This window comes from Macaca mulatta, chromosome 13 (genome assembly GCF_049350105.2).
Source record: "Macaca mulatta isolate MMU2019108-1 chromosome 13, T2T-MMU8v2.0, whole genome shotgun sequence".
In the NCBI taxonomy this organism is placed as follows: domain Eukaryota; kingdom Metazoa; phylum Chordata; class Mammalia; order Primates; family Cercopithecidae; genus Macaca; species Macaca mulatta.
In genome coordinates, this window is record NC_133418.1 from 51,892,375 (window position 1) to 51,902,436 (window position 10,062).

The following is a 10,062-nucleotide window of genomic DNA, read 5'->3' on the forward strand; positions in this document are numbered from 1 at the left end:
TTGAACCCTGGAGGCGGAGGTTGCAGTAAGCCGAGATCGCGCCACTGCACTCCAGCCTGGGCAACAGAGCAACACTCATCTCAAAAAAAAAAAAAAAAAAAAAATTATGTAAAATGGGTTCAGTCGCTGACGCCTATAATCTCAGCACTTTGGGAGGCCGAGGTGGGTGGGTCCCTTGAGGTCAAGAGTTTGAGATCAGCCTGACCATCATGGTGAAACCTTGTCTCTATTAAAAACACAAAAATTAGCCAGGTGTGGTGGCGCATGCGTGTAATCCCAGCTACTCAGGAGGCTGAGGCAGGAGAATTGCTTGAACAGGGAGATGGAGGTTGCAGTGAACTGAGATCGCGCCATTGCACTCCAGCCTGGGCAATGCAGCAAGACTCCATCTCAAAAAAAAAAAAAAGTATATAGAGGATTATTGATTCAGTACATAAAAAGTTTCCTCATTTTTTTTTTTTTACTGCTGCACAGTACTCCACTGTGTGGACTTACTATGGTTTATTTAACCAAGTCTCCTCCTGTTGGGTATTTAGGTTGTTTATTCTTGTTATTAAAAACAGCAGTATGTGGGCTGGGCACAGTGGTTCATGTCTATAGTCCCAGCACTGTAGGAGGCTGAGGAATTGCTTAAGCCCAGAAGTTCGAGACCAGCCTGGGCAACACAGTGAGACCTTGTCTCTACTGAAAGTAAAATTTAAAAAATCATGCTTTGACCCTTGTCTGAAAATAAATAAATAAATAAAGAACAATGGTACCTGAATGATGTCATTTCCATGTGTGAGAATATTTGGAGAATAAATTCCTAAAAGTGTAATTGTTGGATAATAAAATATTGCTCTTGTCATTTTGGCACTTGTCATTTTGCTCAATACTGCCAGTTTGCCTTCCCTAGATGTATAACCAATTTGTACTTCCACCAGCAATGTAGGAAATACCTCTTCCACCACACTCTTCCAACATACATTATAACCAAACTTTAAAAAAATTATTTCTGCCAACCTAATAGGTAAAAAATGGTCTTTCGGTATAAGGAGTTTTTTTGTTTATTTTGTGTCCAGACAGGGTCTCACTCTGTCACCCAGGCTAGAGTCCAAGTGGCATGATCATAGGTCACTGTAGCCTTGACCTCCTAGTCTCAAGTGATCCTCCAGTCTCATCCTCCTGAGTAGCTGGAACTATAAGCATGTGCCACCATGACTGTCTAATTTTTTATTTTTATTTTTGTAGAGACAAGGTCTTGCTATGTTTCCCAGTCTGGTCATGTACTTCTGCCTCAAGTGATCTTCCTGTCTCAGCCTCCCAAAGTGCTGTGATTACAGGTGTGAGCCACCATGCCCGGCCCTGGTATAAGTTTTAATTTTAATTTTTCTCGTTATATATAGGGCTGAACATCTTTTCATTTGTTTCCGGGGCTTTCTTTTCTTTTTCTGTGAACTATCTTTAGAGGATATTTTTGTAAATAAGCAAAAACAAAAACAAAGACAAAAGGCCGAGCACAGTGGCTCACATCTGTAATCCCAGTACTTTGGGAGGCCAACGTGGGAGGACTGCTTGAGTCCAGGAGTTCGAGTCTGCCCTGGGCCACAGAGTTGAGACCCCCATCTCTACAAAAAATTTAAAAAATTAGCTGGGCATGGTGGTGCACACCTATACTCCTAGCTACTCGGGAGGCTGAGGTGGGAGGATTGATTGAGTATGAGAAGTTAAGGCTGCAGTGAGCTATGATTGCACCACTGCACTCCAGCCAGGGGGACAGAGTGAGATCCTGTTTCAGAAAACAAAACAAACCAAAATCCCTCCAAAGTTTCTAGATGTTAAAAATTTCCAGAACGTCAAAAAATTGAAAAGAAGAGGATGGTAAAGAACTTAGCAGTCTGCAGGTTCTAGGCAGCGACTCTAGGCTGCTGAGGTGAGGTACTCACTTCTGGGGCTCATGGCCTTGTTGGGGGGCTGCTATCATCCTCTTGGCCAAGGTTCTGTCCCTGGCTTTCCACATAGTGGTCTGCTCAACAGTGCATGGGCCCTAAAACCGGAAATGGGTGCTGAGTGGGGCTCTTCCTTTTGCGTGGTAATGGCAGCTAAGGCTGAAAACTGGAGACAAAACACACACACACACACACACACACACACACACACACACACACACGCCAAAACTCCAAAAACAAACAAACAAAAATACTAAGTACCTCATATTCCTAAAGAAAGTTGTCAAGAATTTAAGTCACATCTCTCTTTCAGGGATTATGAAGAGGGTGTGAAAAAGGCTCCACCAATGACACCAATCAGCACCCCCCTATGAGAAGGAGGGAGGAAGGAGGAGCCGCGAGTCTTTTGGGAGAGCAGATTCCTGTGAGGGGCAAGACTCTTGGCCCCTCTTGCCACAAGCCAGGTGAAGAAGAGACTCCAGGAGGACAATTCACAGAGACTGGGGAGAGAATGGCACTCCATTTCATGAGGGATGTCAGCTTAGACAGTGGAATTTCTGATCTTGCCCTGGTTTATCTAAACATAAAAGAAGAGAGATAGCAGAGGGGAGGAAGGCGGAGCAGCAAAGCAGCCTGCCTTAGTGTCGAGCTGCCTGAGCTTCCTGAGGGCTAAGCAACGTGGAGGCGAGCTGGGCTGAGCTTCCCGACAGGCAGTAACCCCTTGCCCTGTCTCCGGCCTGAATGAAAGGGGCCCTGGGTCTGATGTGTTAGAGGATCAGGTGCTGACCCTCTGCCAGCCTGGTCGTCTCCAGTGTCTGAGACGTCCACGGGGCCAAGGGGATGGATGTGCCCACCCAAAACCCGTGCCTCGCCCTGTAGACCGTGGTCCAAGGCCCGGAACTCCAGAATTCCCTGCCCAACTGGCTCTGAGCTCCCTTCTGGCAGCCATATGGGTCTCTTCCTTCTCATCCTGTCGGCAGGCCATGCTGCTGCGGATATATTCAGCCTCTACATTTAAGGAATGGCTGAGGAGCCGCTGTTTGTGCAGCTGTGGATGGAGCTTGGATGTTCAAGGCATCCACGAATGTGTGAATCTAGTGGTCAGAGCCCAGGCAAAGAGTGCTCCTCATCGCACCTCCACGTTCTCACACAGAAAGCCGAGCAGTCAGATGAGTCTCAATTCATAGCTGGCCTTCTAGGTCATCATAAAGGTATATTTGTTAAGGTATGAGAATGAACATATCTTATTTAGACTGACTTATAACTTTGAAATCAGCAGACATGTGGTATGTGGGTCTCCATGTCTGCCCTCGCTGCAGACCTGGCCATGTCAGTGTGGGCTGGCAGGCAGGACCCCATTCCAGAGGACCGTTCACTGTCGTGGGACTCTAGCACCAGGAATATGAGAGACGTCCTCCTGCGGGTGGGAGCTGAAGGAGGTAGAAGGTGTTGAGCTGTGTCTCCCACCTCAGGGAGGAGCAGAGTGGGACAGGCCCACAGAATCCTGGAAAGAACTCTGGGCATCCCAACTCTATCCAGAATGGAGGTGAGCATGGTACATGTTTACCTATGTAACAAACCTGCACATGTATCACGGAACTTAAAACTAAATTTAAAAAAAAGAATAAAATCTAATAATAAAAAAATAAAAGAAATAATGAAATAGGATGAAAGAGAACATAATTTATCAGAGTGTATCTCATCAAAAAAAAAAAAAAAAAGATGGGGGCGAGCAACTGCAGATGGGCTGTACTTTAGTCAGGAAGGAAAGCATTTTCCAGAAGCTCCCAGAAGCTTTCCTTTTGGTCTTATTGGCCAGAACTGCATTACACGGTCACTCTAGGGAAGCTGGTTTCTTTTTCTTTTTTTTTTTTTTTCTTGAGACAAGAGTCTCGCTCTGGCGCCCAGGCTGGAGTGCAGTGGCCGGATCTCTGCTCACTGCAAGCTCCGCCTCCCGGGTTCACGCCTTTCTCCTGCCTCAGCCTCCCGAGTAGCTGGGACTACAGGCGCCCGCCACTTCGCCCGGCTATTTTTTTTGTATTTTTGTAGTAGAGACGGGGTTTCACCGTGTTAGCCAGGATGGTCTCGATCTCCTGACCTCGTAATCCGCCCGTCTCGGCCTCCCAAAGTGCTGGGATTACAGGCTTGAGTCACTGCACCCGGCCGGAAGCTGGTTTCTAACACTGTATCTCACAAAGGGGAACAGAATTGTCACTCTTGTCTCATGGTTCTCAAACCTGGCTGTACATCATCATCCCCTGGGCAGCTTTAAAAAAATACCAATGACCCCAGGCCAACTAAGTCAGAATTTCTGAGGATGTAACTAGGATTGCCATTTAAAAAAATCTCCACAAGCGATTTTTAAAATAATTTATTATTATTTTATTTATGTATTTATTTACTTTTCAATACAGGGTTTTGTTATGTGGCCCAGGCTGGAGTGCAGTGGCACAATCTTCTGCCTCCCCGGCTCCCTGCAACTTCTGCCTCCCGGGCTCAAGTGATCCTCCCACCTGAACCTCCTGAGTAGCTGGGACCATTAGGTGTGCACCACCACGCCTGGCTAATGTTTTGTAGAGACAGGGTTTTGCCGTGTTTCCCAGGCTGATCTCAAAATCCTAAGCTCAAGCAATCCTCCTGCATCAGCCTCCTAATGTGCTGGGATTACAGGCATGAGCCACCATGCCCAAACTAAAAAACAATATTGTAGTACAATATGCATAGCAGAATTGACCATTTTAACCTCCTTGGGTGATTCTGAAGCACCTGAGGACTGAGAATCACTAGACAATTATTACTTACAGCCTAGGGCCCAACACTCTGCCTGGAACTACATTCAAGTTCTTTCAGCAAGCAAGAAGAGACAAGGCTATGTCTGTGTTACCTGCCACAGTACACGAAGCCTAGACAGTACTGTACCCCTAATCCTCAGAAAAGGGCTGAAAAATGAAGTGCCCCCAAGTCCCCTTTCCTCTTGTTGGAGTACAATTTTGAAAGACAGTGGTGGGGTTGGAGATAGTCCAGGCTGAAGGAACAGCACAGTAAAGATCAGGAGAAGACATTTTGGGTTTGAAAAGCCTCTAAATATCAGGGAACCCGGGACTCAGTCCTTGGATTTCTTCTTCTGTCTGTGCTCACTCCCTCAGGAATCCTATCCAGTTTTATGGATTTAATAACATGTACATTTTTATGACTCCCAAATTTGCATCTCCAACCCTAATCTCACATGAACTCTAGACTCATACATTTAACTGCCTACTTGACACTACAACTTGAATGTAAAGTAGACCTAACATGTTCAAAATCAAATTCCCAATTTCACCACCCACCTCCTCAACTTCATCTCTCCCAAGTCTTCTGGATCTTAGAAACAGAAACTCCATTCCTCCATTTGCTCAGGCCAAAAACCTTAGAATCATCCTTGACTCCTCTCTTTCTCTCACACCATATGTCTAATCCATCAGCAAAATTTGCCAGCTCTGCTTTCGAAATACATCTGAAATCCAAACGCTTCTCGCCACCCCTGTAGTGAGACTGCCACTGTGTCCAAGCCATCATCGTCTCTTGCCCAAACAGTCACAGTAGCCTCCTTCTAATTTATGTGCCCGCTTCCCTCCTTCTGGTCTAACAATCTGTTCTCCACAGAAAGGCCAGAGTAACCTTTTAACACATAAGTCAGATCCTGTCATTCCTCTTCTTAGAAGACTCTGAGTCTTCCATCCAGCCCCAGTTACTTCTGTGTCCATGGCTTTACCGCTCTCTTCACTCATTCCACTGATGACCGTGCCTCGATGGTCTCCCAAGACCACCTCGCACTGTCTTCCCCATTGCTCCCCAGCCTCCTTACCTTGCTTTATTTTCTTTATAACACTGATCACACCTGCCATCTGTAATTATTTGTTTATGTGTTATTATCTCCTCCTCTTCTCATATTCCTAGTACCTAATATAGTGCCTGGCACATAGATGGTGTTCAATACATTTTTATAAAGTGAATGGTTAGAGTCGAATGAGGAATATCATGATGGAGGAGATTAGGAAGGTTAGGAAGGGACTGGATTTTAGTGCCATGCTAAAGGTCTGAGTTTCATTTTGCCGGCAATAATCATTAAGCATTTATAATAGGGTATGGTATGCAGAATAGTGGCTCCAAAAGATGTCCACATCCTAATCCGTAGAATCTGTGAATAATCCTTACATGGCAAAAGGGATTTTACAGACGTGATTAAGGATCTTGAAATGGGAAATTAGCCAGGATGATCCAGGTGAGCCCCAGTGTAATCACAGGGGTCCTTATGAGTGAGGAGGGATGCAGGAAAATCAGAGTCAGAGAAGATGTAATGAGGACGCGGCGATTACAGTGGTTGAATATCTAGCTTTGAGGATTAAAGGAGACTATAAGCAAAGGAATGCAGTCAGTCCATAGAAGCTGCAAAGATCAAGGAAATGGATTCTCCCCAGGGCCTCCAGAAAGAATGCAGCCTTACTGGCACTTTAAATCCAGTGAAACTCATTTTAAACTTCTGACCTACAGAACTATAAGGTAATACATTTGTTGTTTTAAGTAATTAAGTTTGTGGAGATTTATTACCACAGCAATAGGAAACTAATACGTGGTAGATGTGATGCAATTTTTATCGTTTAGGAATATGACTCCATCACATCTCTAAAAACTAAACCTCAAGATACTTGCATCTGTAGTCTCTGCCCTGTTAAAATGGATGAATACCTCTGCCCCTGTCAAAAGCTAGTGTTAACTGCCTATTCCCCAAATACCATTAGAAAAATCTGTTAATCAAGTTAAAAGTAGCTTCTCAGCCTCACTGCAATAAGGGACTACGCCCCCTTGCTGGAATCTTAGTAGTATCTCAAAATGGGGACATTAGGACGGGGTATTTATAGAGTTTTAGGGCCTGGGTTGGATGGTTTTAAGGTGGGTTTTCAAAGTGGAAAACTGGTTAGGACTGGACAACAAAGTATAAGACAGCTGAGGATTGGTGGGCACAGTTAGGCGAAAGTTTTGAAGTGAGTCTTCATGAACAAGTTATTTTTGCTGGTTCATAGTATTACCTTCCAGGAGCAGATATTTTCTGCAGCAATCAGTTATTTTCACTTGGTCTCAGTGTTTTCTAACTTAAGGACATGTTATGTTTTTGTGTTATGCCCTGTCCCAGCATTGTTAAATTTAGTAATGTGGAATTGTGCTGGTATCAACTCTCCCCAAACATTCTGCTAATGATCTGGGTTCCAGTCCTTCTCTTTACTCAAGGACTTTAGTCCTCCAACTTTATCTGTCTCTTGAGTGACATTGATTCTCCCTCTCTACTCAATCATTCTCATCTTGAACAAAATAAAAAAATAAAAATCTCCCCAGCAGCCCCTTTGACATGTGCCCTATTCCTGTTTCTCTTTATAGAAAAACTTCCTGAAAGAGCTGTCCATGGTGATTGTGGTCACTTCTTCACCCTCCATTCCAGCTGGCTGTCCCTCTGCTGCCCTTTCTACTCCTGCTGCACCAGCCTTATTTAGGTCCCTGGAACACTCCAGATGTGTTTCTGCCTTAGGGCTTTGCACCCTCTGTCCCCCTTGCCTGCCCTGCTCCCCCTCACCCACTGTCTTTTCATGGCTGGCTGCTTCTTGTCATTCAGAACTTGAAGTTAAATTTCGCTTCCTCAGAAACACCCTCTCTAACTATCAGTCTAGAAATGACCTGAGCAGGCTCATTATGCCACTCCATTAAAAAATGTTTACTTATTCTCATTGTGGTAAAATATATATAATACTTCATTTACCATTTGAACCATTTTTAAGTGTGCAATTCAGTAACATTAAGTGCATATGCATTGTCATGCAATCATCACCATCTTTCATCTCCAGAACTTTTTTATCTTCTCAAACTGAAACCCTGAATCCATTAAACAACACGCTTCATTCCTCCCTCCCCTCAGCCCTTGGCAACCTCCATTCTACTGTCTGTCTCCATGAATTTCAGTATTTTAGGCACTTCATCATAGTAGCATCATGCAATATTTGTCCTTTTGTGTCTGGCTTATTTCATTTAGCACATCTTCAGGTTTCATTCATGTTGTATCATGTGTCAGAATTTTATTCTTTTTTTTTTTTTTTTGAGACAGAGTTTCACTCTTGTTGCCCAGGCTGGAGTGCAATGGCACAATCTCTGCTCACCGCAACCTCCACTCCTGGGTTCAAGTGATTCTCCTGCTTCAGCCTTCCTGAGTAGCTGGGATTACAGGCATGCGCCACCATGCCTGGCCAATTTTGTATTTTTAGTAGAGATGGGGTTTCTCCATGTTGGTCAAGCTGGTCTCAAACGCCTGACCTCAGGTGATCTGCCCACCTCAGCCTCCCAAAGTGCTGGGATTACAGGCGTGAGCCACCACACCTGGCCTCATTCCTTTTTAAGAATGAATAATATTCCATTGTATTGTATGTACATACCACATTTTATTTATCTATTCATCTGTTGATGGGCATTTGGGTGCTTTCTACCTAATGACTATCGTAATACTGTTGCTACAAACGTTGGTGTACAAGTATCTCTTTGAGTCCCTCCTCTCAGTTCTTTTGGCTGTAGGCCTAGAAGTGGAATTGCTATATCGTATGGTAGTTTTAGCTTTAATTTTTGAAGAACTACCACAGTGGTTTCCATAGTGGCTGTAACATTTTACACTCCTATCAGCAATGTACAAGTATTCCAATTTCTCTACATCCACACCAACATTTGTTATTTTCTGTTTGTTCATAATAACCATCTTAATGGATATGGGTAGTATGTCACTCCATTTAAATTCTTTAAATAGCCTCTGCAACTATCTGAGATTTTACACACACACACACACACACACACACACACACACACACACACCCCTTTTTCTCCCCTGACCATATGGTAAGATCCATAAGCACAGGGATCTTGCTTCTCTTGTTTACCACTGTATCTTCAGCATCTAAGAATGCCTGACAAGTAATATCAACAACAACAATTACAATAGCAACAGCAAATAAAATAGCCAACATTTATCCAGCACTACTTATATGCCAGACACTGTTTTTTTTTTTTTTTTTTTTTTTTTTTTTTTTTTTTTTGGAGAGCGGGTCTTATTCTGTTGCTAGAGTGCAGTGGCATCATCATGACTCACTGCAGTCTCGAACTGTTGGGCTCAAATGATCCTCCCACCTCACCATCCTGAGTACCCAGGTCCACAGGTGTGCACCATCATGCCCAGCTAATTAAAAAAAATTTTTTTGTAGAGATGAGGTCTCCCTGTTTCTGGTGTTGAACTTCTAGGCTCAGGTGATCCTCCTTCCGTGGCCTCCCAAAGTGCTGGGACTACAGGCATGAGCCACCATGCCTGGCCTCAGGCATGTCTTATAATGATATAGCATTCATATTGGAGAGATATTATTATTATTATCTGGATTTTACAGATTGAAAAATAGAAGCATTAGGGATGTCAGCAACTTGCCCAAGGTCGCACAGTTGGTGTCACCATCATTGCTCCAAAAATACTTTTGAATAGAAGAGCAAAAGAATAAATACTGGTGAAGGAGGGCTTTAGGAAAATAAATTGGTAGATTTTTATAAAAGTCTTGGCACAAGATGTTACACCTTGACCTGTGGTAATAGCAATGCTGTAAGCAAGGAATGCAGAGATCCAAGCCACTGCGGAAGTAGAATCATTGACAAGATTTCATGGTGTAAATGTGTATTCAGGGTGTCTCTCTAGTGTGCAAGAAAATTAGATTGCTGGCCAGGTGTGTTAGCTTGTGCCTGTAATCCTAGAACTTTGGGAAGCCAAGGTGGGAGGATTGCTTGAGCCCAGGAATTTGAGACCAGTCTGGGCAATATAGTGAGACTCCATCTCAAAAAAAAAAAAAAAAAAAAAAATTAGCCGGGCATAGTAGTGTATGCCTGTAGTTCCAGTTTCTCAGTAGGGAAGTGGGAAGGGGCTGAGGCAGGAGGATCGCTTGAGCCTGGGAGGTCAAGGCTGCAGTGAGCCATGATTGTGCCACTGCTCTACAGCCTGGACGACAGAGCAAGTCCCTGTCTAAAAAAAAAAAATTAGATTGCCTAGGATGGGCACACAGGTTGTGAGACAGACTAGAGGTGAGAA